We start from the raw sequence: 24,460 nt of genomic DNA, 5'->3' as shown, positions 1-24,460 counted from the left end.
GCTGTTTGCTCCAATTGAGCGCTAAAGAGCAGTTTTCCCCAGGGGAAAGCAGCAGAATGAGAGCAAGTGAGGGTAAGCCCTTTATCTCAGTGATTCCACCACAGGCCCTGGACAAGTTGGGGAGATGTGTAGAAGGCACAATCCTGCTCACCCACCTTTCTTCCAACCCAGGCTTTCCCATCCTTATGCCCTCCAGATACTGCCTGAGGTTGATGGAAGCATGACTGTGCCAGCTGGAGGTGATAACAGCTGAAGTCCAAAACATCTGGAGGGCACCAGGTTGGGGAAGGCTGCTCTAGCCCATCTCCCAGGCTGTCAGGAAGCAGCTCTTACTGGAGAAACAGATCTCCTTCCCTGCAGGGTCTTCAGAAGCAAGATGGACCCGGTTTACCTCTTGCTATGTCTCCAGCACAAGAACAGCAGCCTATTTACAACAGCCACCACCTCTTCATGTAGCGGCTGGTATTCTGGGTGCTTTACATGAAACAAGACAGTAAAATAAGAGCCAAGTGAACACAGATTTAGAGAGATGATGAAGCAGAGAGGAAGAGAGAGAGAGGCGCTAAAGGCAGAAGCCGGCAGTGAAACCTCTAAAAGGCTCTCAGGGAACGAGAGATTTCTCTGCCGTCACAGAGAAGGAGGGTCTCAAGGGACGATCGTAAAGACAGGAAGGGGTTGTGAGGAGTTCTAAAAGGACCTCTCCAAACTGCATCAACGGGCATTAAAATGGCAGGTGCAATTCAACGTATGCAAAGACTCATTTATTTATTTTGTTTATTGAATTTATATACTGTACCCAGAGGTCTTGTCCCACTGCTTTCCCCCAGGGAAATTGCTCTTTAGTGCTCAATTGGAGCAAACAGCAATCAAGCTTTCTGCGGGTTGCCATTTATTTATTTATTGCATATTTATTTATTGAATTTGTATGCCGCTCTTCATCCAAAGACCTCAGGGTGGTTTGGAGCATAAAAGTTTGTTCCCATTTAGAGCTTTTCCCAGGCTACTCAAGCGCTTTTTCAAGGCAAAGAGGCAAAGGTTTTGCAGGATGAAGTTGGCTCCTGCACAGAAAGGCCTGATCATGGAACAAATCTGGAAGATGGTGTCTGAGCAAGAAGAACCAGCAGGGAAAAACTACCAGTGCTGGTCTCTTCTGTAGCCAGGATCTCCACCTTTTGAGGCCTTTCAAGCCAGCATGTTTTAATCTCCCCAAAAGCCATCTTTCAATATGGTGGGATCCTTGACTATTTTCTTTTCAGGGGACCTTAAACACACCTCACTGAGCTTGTGAAAGGTTCGACAGTGATGCATAGTCCAAATCGCAGCTTCCTACCACTTCCTAAATGAATATCCTTTGCCAAGATTTGCTGAGATTCTTTGAGCTGCAGTCTAGATATGCTTTAATTAAATTGTTCAGCATCTGCCAATAACTCTGGGAAACCCCAACTGATTTAAAAAATAAAAATCAGGATGGGTGGGGTGTCCCTATGAACATGTTTTGTGGAAGTTACTATCGGAATCACCCATGGTTTCTCGTGGAAGGAGAAGAAAGGATGAATGGGTCTTATTCAATATTTTGTTCTTTGGTGCCTGGAAGAGGAGCCTTAATGAGGAGGACTGAGACTATGCTTGTAAGGCTACGTCTAGAGTTCCCAAGAAGGGTTGATTTCTGCAAAAGGATCTTGCAAGGGCTGGAAGCTGCCTGGAATTCCAATCTGAAAGCCGTGCCGGCTAATCCCAGTGACCTGTAGGTGGTCCCCGGCTATCCTGGAGGGAGGGAATGGCCATTGGCACATGGTCAGAAGCACTGCCATCGTTCATAATTAACCCTCCATGTACCTGGGCGGAGCCTTGCCATGGAAACGAGTTGCAGGTCTGAGCTTACAGAACCCCTGGTGGGCTCTGGCTCCAACTGTGATGGCCTGGGACTCGGGCTCGGACTCAGAACCAGAGGAGACTCAGTCTGCACCGGATCCTTTGCCTCAGGCATCATCTGAACCAAATCTGGGGCCTGATCCTGAAGAGTCCCAGTCTGCACAGGTTCCCCTGCAACAAGCACCAGCTGGGCCGAGTCAGGGGCCTGAGCCTGCCCTGGCTCCAGATGCGGGGATGACCTCGTTGCCTTCAGCTGGGCCATCACTTACAGCTGCTCCACTACTGGTTGGGTCAGGGGAGGCTGAGGCAGCCTCTGGGTCTAGGTACCCACCAACGACTCCCGAGCTGCAGAGACTGAGGTCTGAGAGGAGGAGAGACCTGAGTACTTGCAGGAGGAGTGCTCGCCTTTGGGCAAGACAGGGATGTGAGTCACCTGGGGATCAGGACCAGCCGTTACCCCGACAAAGATAAAAGAAGAAGAGTTTGGATTTGATATCCCTCTTTATCACTCCCCTTCAGGAGTCTCAAAGTGGTTCACAATCTCCTATCCCTTCCTCCCTCACAACAAACACTCTGTGAGGTGAGTGGGGCTGAGAGACTTCAGAGAAGTGTGACTAGTCCAAGGTCACCCAGCAGCTGCAGGTGGAGGAGCAGAGACGTGAACCCGGTTCCCCAGATTACGGGTCTACTGCTCTTAACCAAGGCTGTCGGACCCCGCCCCAGGTTACGGGAGCGACATTGCTGTATGCCAGATCCTGCCTGAGATCCTGTACCTGTCCTTGCCTGGTTACCTGCCTCGTGTCCTGCCTTGGCCCTGTTGGACTGACTCCCAGCGGAACCTTCAGATTCTGGACCAGTCCTGGACCACATTTCATGGGTTACCCTTGGGCCCAGCACACCAACTAAACCCCAATCCTACCCTGGCATCTGATGCCAGGCTGTTTAATGCTGATGGGCACTTCCATTATGGGTGATATCCAGACCTTGAAAGGAGAACAGTCCTGCTTCTCTGTCTCTCACAGACCCTCGGCCTCCACAGAGACACAAAAGCCCCTCTTCCCTTAAGCTCCACTTCCTCTCCCGCCTCCTCCTTCTCCTCCTCCCTTTAATGTATGACACTCAGCCAGCCACGGAGTAAATTCAAACTGAAATGCATCACGTCGGAGAACAAATGCTCACGTAAGAGAAAGCAATTGTTACACAGAGGGAAAGAGAAAGCAACAAGGGAGAGAGAGAGAGATCTCCGCTCTGCCCTTGGCTCCCTCACGATGCGCCAACATAATTCTGTCCCGGTTTACAGATTTTGCAAGACTCTGGGCCTGAACTACCTGTCAATTCAGGTTTAGCCAAGTTTCTTAATTAGTTGCTTTTTTCAGCAAGCTAAGCAGGAGCTGTCTAATTTACACAAGTGACAAACATAACGGAATAATAAAGAAGAGCTTATATGCCTATTTCTCAGCCCCAAACCGTTAATAATGCCAAACTCCTCCATAACAAAGCTCCCACTTTTAGCAGAGAATTAGATTATCTGAGCAAATGCAACCCCTGAAATGTTAAACATCGTGGTTTCGCTAGTCGCTTCTGCCTGTAATCGAGATGGGTGCATGTGTCGCTCGCGGTGGGTGGGACGGAGGGCACAACGAGAAGCCAGTTTTTCACCAGGTTTCAGAAGAGGAAGGGGAAAAAGCCCTCTCAGTGCTCCCCAGAAGATGCAAAGCAAAGATCCTCTTTGATTGCTAGTTGCATTTCCCTGAAACCAATAAATGCAGTTGGGGAAGATGAGAGGCTGCCCCCCCCCGTCTTCTAGATGCATTTTGCCACCCCAGAATCCCTTCCATCCCTGCCCCGAAGGATGATAACCTATAACCCTCAGACCAGGCCATGGCAGTGCACAAGGAGAAGATTGCCCATGAACCCAGTGCCCTCTTGGACCAGTCCTGGGTCGAGGAGGCTGCTTGGCAGGGCGGAGTAGGTGGGATTTCAACAACAAGCCTCCTAACCCCTTGGGCCGAAGCTCAGCCTGGCTGGATACAGCTTCTGGCCTCCCTTAAACAATGCAGCCTGGGTCCAGCACTGGCTTGGCGGCAGCTTTTCCTGACATTCTTCAAGGCCCCCAGAGCATCTAAAAAAAGGTGGAGGATCCCGGGCAGGAAGCTGCAGCCGCCACTTCAATGGAATGAGAACAGCCGTTCTTCCGGAGGAGGGGAGCCACCCATGGCTGGCGCCTCGAGGGCAGGGTCTTGCCAGCTGAGACACACTGTGCTCTCTCTCTCTCTCTCTCTCTCTCTCTCTCTCTCTCTCTCTCTCTCTCTCTCTCTGGGTTTCCACAATGTCCACCTTTTCTACAAAGCCTCCAGCAAAACCCCATTCCATCCCTGCCTGAGACACGTGAAGCTCAGAATGCACACCAGCCCTTTCCACCTCTTCCCGCCTCCCTCTTTAATTCCCCCTATATTGAACAATCTGATTGCCAGCCTCCCGGGGCAGCAGGGCCTCGCTTTCCGCAAAGTGCCACACTCACTGTGCACTCTGCCAATGAACTCAGTAGCACAAGCTGGACCTGGCACAAAACGAGGCATCTTTGCCCTGCAAAAGGAGGACTCTGGAACAGGGGGCATGTGATGCTCTTCAGACCCAGAATAAGGAAGGGATAAAGGATGCATTTTCTCTCTCCCTCCAGTCCTTCCCTGCTCCAGGGCTGCCAACCCCAAACCTGAGCAGATTCCGTAGGCCTTTTGTAAGTCCATGCAAGTACCTGAAAGTGGGCTTGGTAGCAAGCAAGCAGTGAGTGTTCGGTCCTTTCGAAATTGGTGTCCTATGTTCTTGGTAGGGAGACCCGGAGACAAGCCTAACCCATGTACAGTATCCTGCACTAGGTGCAGCTTTCAAGCTATCTTCAAGGGCAGTCCCACAGAGAGTGCATTACAGTAGCCCAGTAGTAATATAATATAATATAATAAAATAAATAAATAAATAAATAAATAAATAATTTATACCCCGCCCATTGGGCTGGGTTTCCCCAGCCACTCTGGGCAGTTCCCTACAGAATATTAAAAACACAATAAAACATTAAACATTATAAATAACCCTAAACAGGGCTGCCTTCAGATGACTTCTAAAAGTCAGATAGTTGTTTATTTCCTAGACATCTGATGGGAGGGTGTTCCACAGGTAGGGAGCCACCACCAAGAAGGCCCTCTGCCTGATTCCTTGTAACTTCACTTCGTGCAGGGAGGGAACCACCAGGAGGCCCTCGGCCCTAGACCTCAGTGTCCGGGTAGAACGATGGGAGAGGAGACGCTCCTTCAGGTATACTGGGCCAATGCCATTTAGGGCTTGAAAGGTCAGCAGCAACACTTTGAATTGTGCTCAGAAATGTACTGGGAGCCAATGTAGGTCTTTCAGGACCAGTGTTATATGGTCTCAGCAGCCACTCCCAGTCCCCAGTCTAGATGCCGCATTCTGGATTAGTTGTAGTTTCCAGGTCACCTTCAAAGGCAGCCCCACACAGAGCGCATTGCAGTAGTCCAACCAGGAGATAACTAGAGCATGCACCACTCTGGCGAGACAGTCTGCAGGCAGGGAGGGTCTCATCCTGCTTACCAGATGGAGCTGGTAGACAGCTGCCCTGGACACAGAATTGACCTGCACCTCCATAGACAGCTGTGAGTCCAAAATGACTCTCAGGCTGCACACCTGGTCCTTCAGGGGCACAGCTGCCCCATTCAGGACCACAGGATGGCTCTCCTTGTCTAGAAGCAGTCAGAGCTAGCAAACCAGCTGGATCTGCCACAGATCTGCCACAGTGGCCACTTCAGTTTCATGGCTCCAGAAGCACCCTCAGACTGTGCACTAGGTCCCTCTAGTAGAGGCAACCTCCCCAGTTCCCAGACCTGAGCACATCCACTCCCAGCACCTCCATCTTGTCAGGATCCAGATTCAGCCCCTGCATCCAAGCATCAGCCCAAGACCTGCACAGCCTCACCGGACACATTTGGTAGAGAAATAAAACTGGGTATCTGCAGCACATTGGTGACCACCACCACCCTTCTTCCAGATGCCTTGACTGCTCTCAACGGCATCATATACATGCCACACAGCGCCAGGGACAGAATGCAACCTGTGGCAGCCCACAACCCAGAAGCCAAGGGATTGGACCACTGTCATCCTAAGCCAGTCTGGTGGCAGCCTTGCAGGGTGGAAACCATGGCAAAGCTGCGCTCAGAACTCCCCAAGCTGCAAATCTGCTCCAGAGGGATGCTAGAGCACCAAGGGCGGTAAAGGCCTCAGCGTGATCAAGGGGGACCAGCTGGGTTACATTTTCTCCTGTCTCTCCCCCATCACAAGTCACCTGTTAGGGCAGCCAAAGTTGATTCCGTCCCCAAACTAGGCCTGAGCCCAGACTGGGATGGGTCTAGACCAGGGGTCAGCAAGCTTTACCAGCCATGGGCCGGATCACTCCCATGGAGATTGTCTGTGGGCCGGACTGGCGCAGCGCGATGCTGGAAATCGTGTCTGCATATGTCCGTGGCGCTGAAAATCACTTCTGTGCATGCCCAGGTGCCAAAAATTGCACCTGCACAGAAGCGATTTTCGGTGTCTGGACATGCGCAGACGCAATTTCTGGTGTCTGCGCATACACAGATGCCATTTCCAGTGCCACTCAGCAGGGAACTTGCCAAGCGGGCGGCTCAGTTTGCGGGCAGCTCGTGGGCCAGTAAAACGGTCTTCGTGGGCTGCATCCAGCCCATGGGCCACATGTTGCCAACCCCTGGACTAGACAAACTGCTTCTCCCAAGAGTGCCCTACAATTTCACTAAAACAATAACAACTGATAGTCGAGTAAACGCTGCAAATATTGCCATATTTTTTAAGACTGGGCACAGGCGGCATTTTCCCTCCAGAGAAAAAAATGATGTTTCTCCCCTCCCACCCCTTTTGCCTTAAAATATTTTTTCTCTGTGTTTCCCTGTATCCCTACTCATGTCCAAAGAGTTAATTTTGCTTCGAGGCAACGCTGCAAGGGAAGGTCGCCCCCACTGGCATTTCCATGCAGCTTGCTACCTTTTACAGGGGAGGGGGCAGAACATTTCTGCTCCCTTTATTCAGCTGTGCCTTTGGAACAGCCACTCGGCACACTGCTGGGCTTTTTATGGAAAGCCGCCCCCAGGATGGGAATGAGCAGAGAAAGAGGAGACCGAAGAGGGGGTGGGAAACAGGACTGAACAGAGAGTCCCCTTTGCCAGGCAGCTTGCAAAGGAAACTCTCCCCCAAGTGGGGGGCTGTGGGCACCGAGAGGAAGACGCTGGGCGTGAGCAAGGGCTACAATTACAGGTGGGGCAGGAGGCAGGAAGAGGATATGGGTGGAAAGTCACACACTCAGCACCCCACGGGGCTGCCAGCCTCTTACCAGTCCGGCATCTGCTCCAAGCGCTTTGCACAGCCACCGCAGACCCGTCAGTGGCGAACCCAGGGGGGGGGGGATGAACAACAGCGACGTTTTCAATCTTTAATGACCTCCCCGAGCCTCCCCGCGAACCTTCCTTCTCCGATAACAGTGTCTCCCGTGGAGACCAGAGACGCAGGCTAAGATTACGGGGCAAGTCCAGGGGATGCTTTCAGAAGTGACGGGCAGCGCCCGTTTATGCCTCTCCTGCATGGGTTGCAACTATGCAGCTGGGAATCTTCAGAATGCGGTTGGTGACATAGCAGAGACACTCCAGGAAGGGGGCAGCGTGACCCTGGCGTGAGCCACCTCAGGCCACACCACTTCATACAACCACAGTCAGAAGTGGGCTTTTGGTTAAGTTCGTCCACCTACCAGTTGTTTTCTCTCTGACCACAACCCATGGACAGAATGAGACCTCTTGAGCTGCCCGCAAGAGGAGCAGGGTTTCTGAGCGCGGGGGCAGAATCCAGAATGCATTTGCATCATGGCCGTGATCACATAGGAACAAGTGTCGGCAGTGTGTGGGCCAGTTCAGGGACGGGTCCACCAGGAAAGGGTCTTTTTTTAAGCAGGGCTCTGTGAACGGTACAGTCTCAACAGAGGGGCCTCTGCCCTACAGTGACTGAGCAGAACCCACCAGAAATCTCTCGAGCAGACCAAGATGGAAAATCATTGCCCCTCTCCATTTGCCCACAATTGCACAAAGATTGACGTAGCCACTGGTCCATCCCTTGCAAAAGGGCCTGTAGGGCTTGTTTACAAAGCTATTGTACTACTAACCTTACTGTATGCTTGTGAAATGTGGACCACTTACAAACGCCATCTCCAACTCCTCAAAAGATTCCATCAATGGTGTCTCCAAAAAATTTTATACATCACTTGGGAAGACAGGCGAACTAATACCAGTGTACTGGAAGAAGCAAAGATCACCAGTGTTGAAGCAATGATTCTTCAACATCAACTTTGTTGGACTGGTCATGTTGTGCGGATACCTGACTAGCGTCTTTCCAAGCAACTACTCTATTCCTTAAAAATGGAAAGCGTAAAGCTGGTGGTCAACAAAAAAGGTTTAAAGACTGTCTCAAGGCAAACAAAAAAAATTAGTATAGACTTTTAGAAGACATCTGAAGGCAGCCCTGTTTAGGGAAGCTTTTAATATTTGATGGACTATTGTATTTTAATATTTTGTTGGGAGCTGCCCAGAGTGGCTGGGGAAACCCAGCCAGATGGGCGGTGTATAAATAATAAATTATTAGTATTATTAGTCTTAGTATTAGTATTAGTATGATTTAAGTACAGACAACTGGGAAACACTGGCCTGCGAGCGCTGCAGTTGGAGAACAGCCTTTACCAAAGGTGTCATGGACTTTGAAGATACTCAAACTCAGGACACAAGGGAGGAACGTGCTAAGAGGAAGGCACACTGGGCAAATCCACACCGTGATCAACTCCCGCCCGGAAACCAATGTCCCCACTTTGGAAGGACGTTTGGATCCGGAACTGGCCTCCACAGTCACTTACGGACTCACTGTTAAGACCGTGTTCGTGGAAGACAATCTTCCTCAGCTATGAGGGATCACCAAAGAAGTCAGCAAAGGTGCTGTGATCTTTTTGGATGCAACCTCATTTGTGTTGTGTGGATATGTAGACCTGGATGAATCACTGGGGGAAGTAAAGGCAGACACACACTCCAAAGGGTGGTGAAAGTGACTGAAGAGCACACTTTGCATCTGAGGTCACCACCAAGAAAACTCATTCAAACTACTTTCCCCACACTTGGGGCTCATCCAGACTTCCACTTGTCCTGGGTTTTTCACAGAGTGATGTTTTCTCTGATTCAGGGCTAGAGAGTGTGCTTTTCCCAGGGAAAGTAGCGGGGCAAAAGGGAAAACCACTTGGACCCATGCTTTCTAGGCATGCAACAGTGTGGACGAACCCTAAGAATGCCAGACTGTAGCAAGGGGCATACAGACATTTGGGTGCTTCCCACATGACGTGTCAGCAGGCTACAAGCAGACATGGGTGCAGGATGAGCAGTGAGCATCTCTGCTTGACTCTCCCTCCATCCCATAACTCTGTCGGAGGCTGCAATGGTTAGCTGAGGGCTGGGTGGGCATGGTTTGGAGAAAATAGCTTCATGGGCGAAATAGGACTTCCTGGTGGCCAAGATTGGCTGGCGTACCAGCAGCTCCCTGGCCCCGCTGCAACCCCTCCAGTGCAAGCTGTTCTCACAGAACGCCCCCCCTCCATGCTATTCCTCTCATACGGGCCCTGCACCCAATGCGAGGCCGTTTTTCCTGTGATTCCCATTCCAGGAAGGGTCACTGGCTGGATGGGGCATTTCCAGTAAAGAAGGAAGAACCTGCTATTGGAGCAACAAGAAAGTGACCTTTTGACTGCATGCTTATCGTACTCCTAAACCATGACCCTTAAAAGCAAACCAGCTAAGGCCCTTCCTGAAACTGGCTGAGCAGCCCATTTGTATTTTGCCAGGATGGTATTATTTGATTTTGAATTGATTTTAAAATGAATTGATTTTAGAATGCTGTGTTACTTTTATTGTTGTTAGCCGCTCTGAGCCCGGCTTTGGCTGGGGAGGGCGGGATATAAATAAAATTTTATTATTCTTTTATTATAGCAGCCGGAATGTGGGGTGCTGGCAGGTTGGGCTTGAAACCCTAACAGAGTCATGAAGCTCACTGGGTGACTGTGGGGCCAGTTGCACTTTCTTTGCCTAACCTACCTCACAAGGTTGTTGTGAAGACAAAATGGAGAGGGGAAGAACTATGCTCCCCACCTTCAGCTCCTTGAAGGAAAAGTGGGGTGTAAATGTGATAATAATGGTGGTGGCAAACATTAGATTTGTCTACTTCATTTGCAGATCAGGATCTGGGCATCCTCCACCTAACTAAGGGGCGATGCTGGAACGAAAACAAGCCACACCTGCCAAAATTAAAGCACCACACCGTGCAAGGTGAACAGAACACACATTCCTAGGAGAACCATTGTTCAGTCCTTGTGCAATGCTGCCTGCCTTCCAGCTGAGCCCAGCCCAACCCCAAACCCCACAAAGCTCTCCTAAAACTTCCCACATCAGCCCTGATGAGTGCCAGCCTGCCAGCAGGGCTCAAGGCGGCTGGTCACGTCTGACAAGGGCATTTTCCAGAGGAGAGGCAAAGCGGCCTCCAGCTGCCGTCTGCTTCAACCTGCCTCCCACCGGTGTTTCACCCTTTCCCCGAGAATTTCTCTTGCCACAAGGAGGAGCGCAACAGGGCCAGATGTGGCGGACTACATTTCCCAGCTTGCCACAGGCATTCTGAGTCCTTCCTTCGTGCCCTAGACAGCCCTAAAACCAAGGTCAGCAGGGGCAAGAGAGGTTCTCTGTACAGTGCAAGTCACACCTGCTGTTCTATAGGCCTGTGACCCACACCTGCTAGTCTTTCATACAGATGTGGACCCAGAGAGAGGGGGGCATTAGTCCCCACCTCCAGGACTCTTCCACCACTCCCCTGTACCGAGATGAAATCTCACCCAACTCTTGCATTAAAATCCCCCAGGAGGATAATTTTATCTTCCTTAGGCTTCTCTCCCGCCCAGAAACCAATGTCCCCACTGTGGAAGGACATGTGGGTCCAGAATTGGCCTCCACAGTCACTTATGGACTCATCGTTAAAACTGTGTTTATGGAAGACAATCTTACTTGGCTACAAGGGATCGCAGAAGAAGTACTTAGATGCGGGTCCACTGGGCACAGAGAGGGTGTGCCAGTGTGCGATCGTACATTGATACTGCAACTCACACAGGCGCACAGCCTCCCACAAGCCCTTGCCACCCACATGCTGATTCTCTCACTAGGGCACGGAGCTGACCCCCTGCGCCCATATGTTGGCACAACCCTCCTTGCACAGCCACAACACTTGAGTCATTCTAGCGCACATCTCCCTTACTCTCACCTTGCCACACTTTCTCCAGTGCACTTCCGGCTGGCACACTAACGCAAAAGTACTTCCTACTTTTTGCACACTCCTGCTAACCCCGTGCACGTCCCCCTGGGCATCTTGTGCCAGGCACCCTCTCCCTGGCACACTCTTCCCCCTGCCTGCCTGCCTGCCCAGCTGCAACTGCCATCCCAGTGCAGAACACTCTGTGTCCATTCTCAGGAATTCGCATGCTGACCGGGGGTCTTCTGAGTCTTCCATGCCCACCTTGGCCAAAGTGCCACCTTCCTCCCCATTGCGTGCCACTCACTTCCTTCTGGCGGTGAGTGAGTTGGCCCCATTCCACCCTCTGCTTCTCCAGTGCCCACACATGTCGCTTCCGCCTCTTTGCCCAGAGTTTGGCAGGTGCCCCCGCAGTGTGCCAAGGGGCCGTTTGGAGCCCTCCTGCCCAGAGGGACCCTTACCTTTGGAGGAGAGACCAGTGGCAGTTCTGGGGTGGGCTGTCAGGACCTGAGCAACCATAGCAGCGCTTGCTGGCTCCCTCGCTTGCTGGAGAGTAAGGGAAGGAGGGAGGGAACAGGGGGGCGGATGGAGCTGGGGGGGGGGGAGAAAGAGAAAGAGAGAGAGGGAGGGGGAGAGAGTGTCTGGAGAGGAAAGAAACCAGAAAGATAAATTTTCTGCTGCGAACTCAGCCCCCTCGGCAGCCTGGGGAACAGAGTGTTAGTTTAAAGTGTTGTCATGGCAACGGGGGTATGTGTGATGGGGGGGGGGGAGAGAGAGAGAAGCAGGAAAAGTTCAGAGCTGGCTGTTGGAAGCCTCTCCAGGCTGCAGCCAAGCAGGGCCAAGCAAGAAGGCAGGCGGGCAGGCAAAGACAGAGGGATGGATCCCTGGGTGAAGAGAGACCAGGCCTCAGGGGAGGGGGCATTGCCCCTTTCCTGACCCCCACTGAAATATTTGTCTGTTACCCTCCTGCCTCTTGCAGGAGATTGCTGCTGGTCTCAGGCTCACCAGGAAGTTACAGAGTCTGGCCTGGAAGGAACTGATGGTTGCTATTGGAATCAGAAGGGATGGGCACTTTGTGCATGCTCCGTGGAAGAATCTGCTGGATCAGGCCCGTGTCCCATCTAGTCCATTATAGGCATAGGCATCCTGGCTAGGAGCCCTCGACAGCCCTCTCCTCCTCCATGAATTGGTCCAACCCTCTTTTAAAGCCATCCAAGTGGCTGGCTGTCTCTGCCTCCTGTGGGAGGGAGTTCCACAGGTTAACTATCCAGAACATCTGAAGGTTGCCAGGTTGGGTGAGGTGGATCTCCAGCCCCTGGACCATGCTGGGCTTGCCTGAGTGTCAGCAACAGCTGCAGAAAATGAGTCAGAGCATCAGAATCTGACTAATGCCAGCTGCCCTGCAAATATTTCAGTCTCTATCGCAGTGTTTCTCAACCTGTGGATCCCCAGATGTTGTTGGACTACAACTCCCATCATTCCTAGCCAGCATGACCAGTGGTCAGGGATGATGGGATTTGTAGTCCAACAACATCTGGGGACCCACAGGTGGAGAAACACTCCGTCTAGTGGGACTCAAGGGAACTGTAGTCCAAAACATCTGGTGGGCACCAGGGTTTGGGGGCAGGTGACCCAACACAACATGGTCTGTGCTGACTGGCCGTGGCTTCCCAGGGGTGTCAGGAAGAAGGGTTTCACGGGATCATAGAACTGGAAAGTTGGAAGGGGTCCCCCAGAGGTCATCTAGTCCAACCCCCTGCAGTGCAGGGTTTCCTGCTACTTGATCCTTTTCACCAGAGAGGGTTTAGGTGGTGACCTTCTGCAGAGAAGGAGACACTCAGGACTCAGGCATCATAGATGGTGGCCTGTCACCTTATGAGGCAAGTCCAGCAGGGACCTTTTGCAGTGTGACTGGCGGTGAGGCTAGGGTTACCAGACGTTCCCGGTTCCCGGGAACAGTCCCCGGATTTGCAAATATGTCCCCGGACAAATTCCATCCCCGGAATGTCCCCTGATTTGCAAATCTGTTCCCGGGAAACATGGCAGCGGCAGCAGCCCGGAGCCAGCCTGGTAGCGCAGTTGGCTCTGGCTGGCTTCAGGAGCTGCTCGCTGCCGTGGCGCCTGCCATTTTTCCTGGCCAGAAGTCCCCATATGATGTGTCTTGTGCACTTACCAGGGACGTCCGGCGGTATAGATCTCCTGCCCCCTTCCCCCTTTGTTTTGACTGATCAGAGGAGACTTGGGAGTTGCAGGCGGACGGCTGTTGCCCAGCTTTTCAAAAACTCTGCGCATTTATATTTCACAGGGTGTGAAAGAAGGGCTTTGCGCCTTTATACAATACGTATGTGTTATGTACTGAGTTGAATAGGATCCAAACTGCAGCAGTCTGATTGGTCCTAGAACAATAGGATCCAAAAGGCAGCAGTCTGATTGGTCCTAGAACAATAGGATTCAGAATGCAGCAGTCTGATTGGTCCTAGAACAATGCAGCAGTATGATTGGTTGGCAGGAACCACCCAATCATGCTCCAGATAGAAGTGAATCCACAACCTGATTGGCTTACAGTAGAATTCCGGAATTAGCCAATCATGTGCAGCCCATTGTGTAAATAATGTATATAAAGCAGATACCTTGAGGGTACTTTCATTCATTCCTCCTCACCGCTATGAGCTGAATAAAGAGCATGAAATCATTTTGCGACTCTGAGTATATTTCAGTATGTGTGCTTGGGCCGAGGGTCTTTTGCCTCACCATCCCCACTACTGACTCCCTGTTGCTACTCAGCTTCAAAAAACAAAACAAAAAACAATGTCCCCGATTCATTGAAAAAAATCTGGTAACCATAGATGAGGCACTCCCGCTTATGCTAAAATATTGCTGTCCAAAGACCAGCCTGTCTTCATGCTTTTGTTGGGATTCCTGCATTGCAGAGGAGGGAGTTTGAGCTAAATGACCCCTGGGTCCCTCCCACAGCTCTACAATTCTATGGTTCTATGAATGCTAAGCCTTCAAATGCAGTTTGAAAGCTAGCAGGTGGCGAAAGGAGGCGAAAGAGGAAAGAAGGGCATTTGGGGGTGCCAGAGAGTCTGTGGGGTTTTCCATGGAAGAGACACACACACGCAAAGACCCGTTTATCTAAAGGCTGCCTGGCTCAGCTGAGCACCGGGACTTGCCAGGCACTCCCTGGAGCCTATTTCAAGCACTCCGTGACATCGAAACTTTCCGAGAAAAGAAAAGGGAGAGCGGAGACCCTCCGGAAGCTGAATCAGAGTCAGGGAGACTATTCCCCCACCCAAAGCCTTCCTGCCCGTGAGCAACGGCTGGTTGCAAAGACGGCTCCAGGTCTGGGGAAGGCGGGGGCTTGGGCAAGATCCTGCCACAGTCAGCCCCAGTGCCAGATTTACGTGTAAGCTGGTGCTTGTTGCAGGGGAACCTGTGCAGACTGGGACTCTTCAGGATCAGGCCCCCGACTTGGTTCAGATGATGCCTGAGGCAAAGGATCTGGTGCGGACTGAGACTCCTCTGGTTCCGAGTCCGAGCCAGAGACCCAGGCCATCACAGATAATGGCTAAGAAAGGGGGCTGGAGGAAGAGCCCTGGTGTGATCAGAGGTCGCTGAGATTGTTTTAGGGCTCGTCCAGACTTGCCCTGCAGCTTTCCCCTGGGGAAAACATCATTTTTAAAAGTGGAAGCTATACATGAATTTAACAGGCCTGAATGAATCATAGAACTGTAGAGCTGGAAGGGAACCCCGAGGTCATCCAACCCCCCTGCAATGCAGAAGTGACTTAAACCAAGACAATCATCACATCCGAATGCAGCCTTCCCCCCAACCCATTGCCTCCAGATTTTGGACTACAACTCCCATCAGCTCCAGGGATCTTGATGATTACAGCATGCAAATCCCCAGAGCTCTCACAACATCAACCTGCTGCCTGTGTTCAAGGGGGCATCGCCTTCTGAAACAGCACAGACATCTCCAGGGTGCTGCTCTTTCCCAAGCTAACAGAGCTTGCAAATTAAATGAGCAAAATGATCCATTTGGATGGCTGTACCTTAAGAGCATTATGCTTAACCATCCCAATTTACTGGGGATATATCACTGGCCCTGCTAAACTACTCATCCTGTTTTTGCCTTTCGAAAATGCCTTGTTAAACTTCCGTTAGAAATGGTTACTTGAGCTGCTCCTCCTTGGGGTACAACTGCCTCCCTGTGGGGTCTGCCTCAGGGGGAGGGGGATCTTCAGAAGGGGTCCAGGCTCCTGCTCCATGTAGGAAGTCCAGAGCATCTCCAACAGAGGCTTGAAGACCTCCAACAATGGAGAGAGCCCATCCGTTCATCCCTCCAGCTCATTGATGCCTTGGATTAAATGCTCTTAGGTTCCCCACGGACTGCCATTTGCAGTAAAAAGCAGGTTTTGCAGGAAAAGGACTAAGGCAAAAATTTAAGGCACTCAGACAGGGTGCTTTAAAGCGCTGACCTGTGCCTAGGAACGTGGCACAATAGGAAGTCCGGACGAGCCCTAAGACAGTTCTCCTGTTGCTAAACCGAGATCGACCTCCCTGTAACTCAGATCCATTAAATTTAGCACTACCCTCTTGATTTGCAGAGAAGAAATATTTTCCCCATTTTATGCCAGAGAGCCCTTCAGGCATTCGAAGAGTGCTTTAAAAGAGGATTAGACAAATTCATGGAGGGTAAGGCTATCAATGGCTGCTAACCTTGATGGATTTGTTCTGCCTCCACAGTCGGGAGCAGCGAGGCTTCTGAATGCCAGCTGCTGGACACTACTCTTGGGCTTGGGTCCTGACCATGGGATTCTCATTGGGGCAGATGCTTGATCACTGAGCAGACAGATTGCTGGACAGTGAGACCTGTTCAACGGGGGAACGGTGTCATTGTCTGGGCCGCACCTACTTGCATGGGCTCCTCTTCCAGCCCCACTGCAGCGCTGGACCCCAGGGACTCCCTCGATCGGCGCTCGGAATCTCTCTCGGACAGGTGCGTGTCAATGTTAATACACAACGTGATAAAGTCCGTCAGGGCTGCTGGGGGATCACCCGTGCCAGTTCATCCTTAATGCGGGGATGAAGTCCCTGATGGAAGTGGAACCGACAGGCAGCTTCATTCCACAGGGTGTCTGCAACCCACCGACGGAACTCTGCAGCGTACAGTGGTACCTCGGGTTAAGTACTTAATTCGTTCCAGAGATCCGTTCTTAACCTGAAACTGTTCTTAACCTGAAGCACCACTTTAGCTAATGGGGCCTTCTGCTGCCGCCGCACCGCCAGAGCACGATTTCTGTTCTCATCCTGAAGCAAAGTTCTTAACCTGAAGCACCATTTCTGGGTTAGCGGAGTCTGTAACCTGAAGCGTATGTAACCTGAAGCGTATGTAACCCGAGGTACCACTGTACTCGGTAACCGGGCGAGCCCCCTGCTGGAGGTTCTGCAGGGCCATCTCAGCCATCTGGGCGCGATTCAGCTCCCCGAAAATTCCCTCCAGGGCAGCAATGAAGTCATCCAAATTCCCCAGCAGAGGGTCGTCAGCCTCAAGGTATACAGTGACCCAAGAAAGTGCTGTGCCCATGAGTAGACTGAGCATAAAGCACTCCTGGCTCCATGGGGTGGGAAAGTCTGCTCCACAAGTGGCAAACATCAGCCGGCACTGGCTTACAAAGCCTCAAAGGGCCCCACGCTCCCCCCTGAACCTCTCCAGTGATGGGGCGGGGGGGAGCACATTGGGCTGGGGCCGCAGCAGGGGCCGCTTGTAGTGTTTGAACCTCCCCCTGGAGCATAGCTACCTGCCATGGAGGTTCTGCAGCACAGTGGTGAGATCTATGGGCTGGGCTCCGTTCATTTTGCACCCTGGCCGGGTCGTAGGTTGGCCACAGCAAACTGTCACGGTCCAGTTTACGGGTGGTTGAAGTCCTGGCAGAGGATGGTGGGACCGGGGGCAAGATGGAAGGGTAGGAGCAGGAACAAGAGTCAGGAAGCCAGGAGTCAAGAAGTCAAGGGTCAGAGAGCCGGAAGTCAAGAAGCCAAATGCAGCAAGGCAGGAAGCGTGTTGCTGTGGCAAAGAGCCAAAGGGAAATGCTGACCTTATATCCCTTCCCGGCTCTTGCCACCAGGTTCTGTGAGTTACCAACTGGCCTCACCTGTGCGGCCATGCCTTGTCTCTTCAGAACAAACTTAGGGTGAGCCCACGAGCAGAGCAGACTGGCCTCAGAGGCATGGAGTCGCCACACAGTTTGCACAGCTAAACACTGTTCTCCAACAGCAAGCTTTCCAATCCTTTTTAATTTAATTTTATTTTTTGAATCCCCTTTGAAAGCTAGGGGCCTGGCATCATTAGAACCCTCCTGAACCTGACAAAGAAATCAGAAAATCTCTCAGAAGCCAGCATGGACACCCAAGGCTTTTCATAGAATTGCAGAGTTGTGAGGGACCCCAAGGATCATCTAGTCTCCCTGCAATGCAGGAATATGCAGCTGTCCCGTACGGGGAATCGAACCTGCAGCACAACGCTCTAACCAAATGAGCTATCCAGGCAGCACTGATATGATGCCTAAACAATCTGCAAGGAAGCCCAATCGACCATCCTCCAAAAATCTCTTGGCAAGTGACAACCCTTCTGGATCTGCACACCATTGTTTTGTGTTCCTTAGGCAGTTGCGTCGACCAGCAAATTGACACAAAGTACAGAGAATAAGGACCAAAAGTGTATCCTGCAATCTCTTCTCTCTCTCTCTCTCTCTCTCTCTCTCTCTCTCTCTCTCTCTCTCTCTCTCTCTCTCACTCACACACACACACACACACACACACACACACTTTCTCCCACACAGAGTAAACCAAGAACCTCGGTCAGCCGCGAAAAGCCTTTGGGAGCACAGAAGTAATTCATAGGAGAAGATCTGGGCCCCAGCAAACACCACGTGAAAAGGTTACGGCTGCTTCTGGCAAGGCGTGCAACAACAAAAGTCATTTCTAGCGTGTGCTATTTTACTTGGCTCTTTGAGAACAATATTTGCTGAGTCTCCCTCCAGAATACCCAACCTCTTGCTGTTTGGCTTCACTTCAATTGGACTTAAATGCTGCATGCAAAGAGCACAGACCTTGCGCTGAACCCAGCCACGGTTCTGGAAATGGAGTCTCCACAGACCTAACGATGCACAGCAAGGAATTTGCGTGAAGCTCTTGTTGGTACAAGGGCAGTGAACCAACAGATGAGCAAGCCAGCTTTCCCCAACCTGGTGCCCTCCAGATGCTGTTGGATTGTAACTCTCATCGGCCCCAGTTGGCAGAACCCGTGGTCAAGGGAGACGGAAGTTGAAGTTTCACAACACCCAGAGGGAATCAACTGAGCAAGACAGAGTTAATCACCTGCCTTTTAGCTAGTTAACTCAATAATCTTAAAAAAATAGTTGCCTGTTATCCAAAGCTCATTGCACCTGTCTTTTGGCAGCTGTTGAAGGAAGGGGAAAGTAATTTTCAGGTTAAGTAATAAAAGCAAACTCTAATTAGAAGGGGGAGGCCACTTTTAACATTGATTTCATCACACCTTCTTGTTGCACCAACACGTAAGATAAATGTCATTCAATTACCTTCTCCTGTCATCGTCAAGACCAAAAGCAAAGATGCGTCTTTAAACTGGGTACATCAAAAACAAATCAAGTGTCCTCACAGAACTGTAGACTTGGAAGGGGTTACTAGGGAACCCCCTGCAATGCAGAAATATGTCATCCAACGTGGGGCTCAAACCCACAAGCCTGGTGTCAGGTGTGCGTGCAGGAGCCAGGCCCTGTGACCAGTAGGACTTTGCAGGACTGGGGCCTTCCTAAGAGGCAAGGTGCGGCCACACAGGTGAGGCCGATTGGTAACTCACAGCACCTGGTGGCAAGAGCTGGGAAGGGATATAAGGTCAGCATTTTCCCTTCGGCTCTTTGCCACAGCAACACGCTTCCTGCCTTTGATTCCTTGATTCTCAGACCCTTGACTTCATGACTCCCAGCTCTCTGACTCTTGGCTTCCTGACTCCTGGCTTCTGGACTCCCGTTCCTGCTCCCACCCCGCCATCTTGCCCCTGGTTCTGACATCCCCTGCCGGGACTTTGATTGCCCGTGAACCAGACCGTGACACCTGGGATTAAGATGCTCTATTGACTGAGCTATTGTATAGGTGACAACAAAACACAAGCTTCTCCAGGGGCAGCAGCAGCAGCTGGGGTGGGCAGGGTGCTTGTGGGGGTGCCAGCCATGGGATTCTGCCTCCTGAGGTGGTTGCCTCTGTCCATGTCATGGGCCAGCCAGCCCTGCCATAAACCCACAGGGAGCAAACTGCTGAGGGTCACCACACATGTGGAAGGCTGTTGCTCACCTTGAAGCCCAGGGTCAAGAGATTTGGCACAGGCAAACGCCACTTGGAACCTCACCTTTGCTCCCAGGAACCACTAATCCTGTTCTGAACTATTCCCCAATGCCTTCTGCATTGCCAAAGATGACCTGCCCTGAGCCAACCCCATCCAAAGGGCACAGGAGCTGCCTGTCTGGAGATATATATATGATTACATTTTCTGTTTTACAATTTTAAATACTCATTTTTACATCCTTAAAATATCAATGACTTGCCTTCTTCTCTTTCCATGGTTCATTTTACATTTCTTAATCCCTGCATGTTTAACAAAAACTATACCATTCAGTATTCCATTATCCATCAAAACGTATTTACACTGTTGAAGTTATCTTAATGCTGCCAGCGTTTTCAGCTGTCCACAATTATTTCCCATACATTCAATAAACGTCTTCCAATCCTCTCTGAACGTATGTTCACCTTGTTTTCTGATTCTATAAGTTAAACCTGTAAGCTGTGAATTTCCGTCAACTTAAGTTGCCAATCTTCTTTGGTTGGGACCTCGTTCGTTTTCCATTTTGGGGCTTACAAAACGCGGGCCGCAGTAGTGGCATAAATAAATAACCTTTTTTGACACCTGGGAATTTCAGTCTGAATTATCCCCAACAGAAAGGACTGTGGTTTTTTTGGGGGGGGGGTTTGTTGTTGTTTTTGAAAAGTACTTTTAAACATCCCCCCCCCCAGTTCATGATGGAGATTATTTCCCAATACTCTTTTATCCTTTTACAAGTCCGGTAAAGAGGTAAAGGACCCTTGGACGGTTAAGTCCAGTCAAAGGCAACTATGGGGTTGCGGCACTCATCTCGCTTTCAGGCCAAGGGAACCGGTGTTTGTCCACAGTTTTCCAGGTCGTGTGGCCAGCATGACTAAACCGCTTCTGGTGGAACACTGTGACGGAAACCAGAGTGCACAGAAACGACATTTACCTTCCCGCCGTTGGCAGGAGCTTGGACACAGCAACGGGAGCTCACCCTGTCGTGGGCATCTGTCTCAAGACTGTAGCAGGAAACCCCCCCCCCCATCATTCAGTTTGTACAAACTTCACACACACACTCACACACTACATACGCTACGCTTCTGTTATAAATTCATAGAAAATCAACCATACATCGGATTTGCACTGTTCCACTTTTATTTTACTCCATGAAGGAAGGACTACAAAATGGGGAACGTTTGATACAGGGCAGCCATAATCCCTTCAGCATACCAGCACATCCACAGGAGCCCTGCCCAGTTGCTATGCCAACCCTGATGGTCCTAGACAGAAGACCATCAAGATCACAAAGAACTTGCATATGGGAGTGGATTCAGCACAGACTGGAACAAAGGACAATAATCAGCTCTTCCCTCTGGGGGCAGGAAACTGCAAACTCCCCGCTGTCACCTGGAAAGTACTCATGGGGGGGGGGGGAAATGGGGAACCAGCCAGGTGACAGGACACTCAGGTTACCACCACAACTCCTCCCTCAACCCCTCCTTTCTGTGATGTATGTATGATGTTTCTGGGGGTGGGCTTGACCTACAGGGTGGGAATTTCAAAAGTTTTTATAAGGTCTTGCACACCATCTTTCTGGATCTTTCCTCTCACCTGCAAGTGAGGGGAGCACCCTGTCGCGACAGTCTTTCTTCAATAAAGACCAAGCCTACAGGCTGCTGATTTGCTTCAATTTCCTCTGGTTGGTGTCTTTACTTTTTGTCCAAGGGAGCCCTCGGATTTTTCCGGTAACAAGACAAATCTTTAAAATTTTAGTATAAACACCGACAACTGGGAAACACTGGCCTGTGAGTGCTCCAGTTGGAGAACAGCCTTTACCAAAGGTGTCATGGGCTTTGAAGACACTCAAACTCAGGACGCAAGGGAGAAACGTGCCAAGAGGAAGGCACACTTGGCAAATCCACACTGTGATCAACTCCCACCTGGAAACCCATGTCCCCACTGTGGAAGGACGTGTGGATCCAGAATTGGCCTCCACAGTCACTTACAGACTCACTGTTAAAACCGTGTTCATGGAAGACAATCTTACTCGGCTACGAGGGATCGCCACAGAAGAAGAAGAAGCCACCCATGTCCCTTTTACAAGTCCACCACATGTGAAAGAACGTTCCCTCTACCTCATTGCTTCAAAACCTCATTGCATTAAAAGGCCCACGTTTTGCAACCTTTTGTCACAAGGGAATAGCTGCTCCATCCTCTTGGTCAATTTCCCTGACCTTCTCTAGATGTCTCCCATCTCTACAGCATCCTTCAACAAGTGAGGAAACCAGAACCATATTCCAAGCATGCTCTCTCCATGGATTTGTACAGCAGCATTATGATCTTGGCAGTTTCACTTCCCGCCCTGCCGCCCCAATATTTTTTATCTGACGCTTGCCATTTGCAGTGAGCTTTCCCTAGAGAAAACAAGGGAAGCTGCATGGCTCTGGGTCCAACAAGCCCAGCACTGCAGCAGCCTTACACGGACCCCCTGTCCTTGCATCGCCACCACCTCCCAGTCCTGCAAAGGCCCCGTCCCTTACCTTGCAGAGGCTCACACTCCGAGTCCAGCTTCCCTCTGGACTCAGGATGGACTCTGAGAGGAGAGCTGCAGCTCCCGGCTCAGCCCCCTTCCTTCCTTCCTCCAGCCCGCCTGCCTCCCTGCCAGGAAAATGAAAATAAAAAAGGCGCACACCAGACTCTTAGGCACACCCCACTTCCCTCTTCCCAGTTCCAGCCACGTTTTGTGGCATATTTGCCTACCTGGAAAGGCAGCAATAGCAGGTCTGGTGGGGGGGGGGGGTTAGTGGCCCCCAGGAGGGTTGACTCCAACGAGTGGCTTCTGCCTTACTTTAAATGTTGTGAGGATCCTATGTCCTTTTAAAATGTGGGTTTTTGGGGAGGGGGGAGGGGTTATTGGGTTGTTGTTTTTATTTCGATTACGTATTTTGTGGTTTTATGTCTTATTCTATTCTGTGAACCGCCCTGAGACCTCCAGGTATAGGGCAGCATAAAAATACAGTGGAGAGGGAGAGAGGGAGAGGGGGGGGAGGGGGAGGGGGAGGGGGAGGAGGAGGAGGAGGAGGAGGAGGAGAAGGAGAAGGAGAAGGAGAAGGAGAAGGAGAACAGGGGCCAGCAAACTTTTTCAGCAGGGGGCCAGTCCAGTGTCCCTCAGACCTTGTGGGGGGCCGGACTATATATTATTTTTTTTGGGGGGGTGAACTAATTCCTCTGCCCCACAAATAACCCAGAGATGCATTTGAAATAAAAGGACACATTCTACTCATGTAAAAACACACTGATTCCCGGACCGTCCGTGGGCCGGATTGAGAAGGTGATTGGGTCAGATCTGGCCCCCAGGCCTTAGTTTGCCTAAAGAAGAAGAAGAAGAAGAAGAAGAAGAAGAAGAAGAAGAAGAAGAAGAAGAAGAAGAAGAAGAAGACGACAACTGGAGAGTCAACCTGCTGACCACGCCTCAGGCAAATGGGGCACAATGATCAAGGAAAAGCTCAGCTCCACAACTGGAGTAAGTGGCAATTGTGTGCATGTTTTTGTACAATTTATCCTGGTTTTGCTGGTCAAGGGGCCAAAAACACTGAAGCTCCACCCATAACCCCTGAGAATCCTGCTCCACCACCCCACTGGCTTCTGGGATCTTTGGCGGGCACTGTGATTCTTTTCAGGCACATCTTCACATTGCTGAATTCATCCATGGCGGAACTGGATCTCAATGGCTGGGTCATCAGGGCTCTTTCTTAGAGTACCTTCAGAATCAGAGGGCTTTCCTTTGGCTCCAGCTCCTGAAGGACTGCAGCAAAACCAAGCACTTGGTCCTCCTTCCAGGTGGACTGGAGATACAGTACTAAGCAGAGTTTGGAATTCCCAGGACAGGTAAGTCCTATTGGATGGCTGGATGGCTCAGCCGACTACGGCAAGGGGCTGATAACACCAAGGTTGTAAGTCCAATCCCCATAAGGGACAGCTGCCTATTTCTGCATTGCAGCGAGGGACGGGGGGGGGGGGCTGGACTGGATGAACCTCAGGGTCCCTTCCAACTATGATTCAAGATAGCATAGAGCTCAGTCCTGGCCATGTGGCATTTGCAAGTCAAAGGGGAGGGGCCAATGCTGGAGACTGGGTGAAGGAGAGGAAGATCTGGCTGTTGTCAGGGCCTCTTGTCTCAGGATGCAGGCAGGATAAACTATCTGGACAGCTTTCCGGAGCCGTGATTGTGACTTCCTCTTGCTCTAAGGCAGCTGAGCTGAAAAGCCCCCAGACCTCCAGCTTGGCGGGAAAAGCCTCGCCAGACCTCCTCCTCCTCCTCGAATTGCACAGCAGAGACACTCTGCCTTTAAATCAAGAGCACAGAGATACAGCAAGAGCAAAAGCACCTCAATCTCAGTTAAAGGAACCCAGCTTTTCTCCTTAAAATGGAAGCTGTCCTGTTCTGCTGCCTGCACACCCTCGTTCCCCACCCCACAGGTTAGCAGCTCATAGGTCACAGCAAAGGAGCCAAGTCCATCCAGCCTCATTGTGCTTCTCTTGCAACCTTTGGGTATTGCAATACTTTCCCTGCTGCAGGCTCATGGCAATGGCCCAGAGCCCAGCCTTAGCAACTGTGGTCCCTCCTGAGGTCACACCTCATTCCCAGAATCCTGTTCCTCCTTAGCCTGCTAGTCAAAACTTGGCAGCTCAGGTTTAGCAAAGTGCCCCCTACCTTACCTTGAGGCCTTGCCGAGAACTGTGTGTTGCAACGCAACAACCTGAGGCCTGTGATGCTTCCCTTAAATTTGCTTGCAAAGGATCAGCAGTCTTG

The 24,460-nt window shown here is 51.1% G+C and overlaps 1 protein-coding gene across 9 annotated transcripts in view; it reads right to left on the bottom strand.

The window, feature by feature from the left end:
- Window positions 1–22,297, bottom strand: part of SHANK3 (SH3 and multiple ankyrin repeat domains 3) — a 430,757-nt gene extending 408,460 nt beyond the window's left edge. For 7 of the 9 annotated variants that reach the window (XR_014538733.1, XR_014538734.1, XM_083572533.1 and 4 more), the window contains exon 1: window positions 11,724–11,860. The gene's annotated coding sequence lies outside the window, so the exon portion shown is untranslated. Of the gene's footprint in view, window positions 1–11,723; window positions 11,862–22,187 lie in introns of those variants that run through there. The other 2 variants (XM_083572536.1, XM_083572540.1) reach the window with 2 other exon arrangements.
- Window positions 22,298–24,460: the final 2,163 nt, after the last annotated feature.

The sequence above is a fragment of the Podarcis filfolensis genome, assembly GCF_964270895.1.
Source record: "Podarcis filfolensis genome assembly, chromosome: 10".
Classification (NCBI taxonomy): domain Eukaryota; kingdom Metazoa; phylum Chordata; class Lepidosauria; order Squamata; family Lacertidae; genus Podarcis; species Podarcis filfolensis.
Note: the sequence above shows the minus strand (reverse complement) of the source record. Positions and strands in the feature narration are given on the sequence as shown.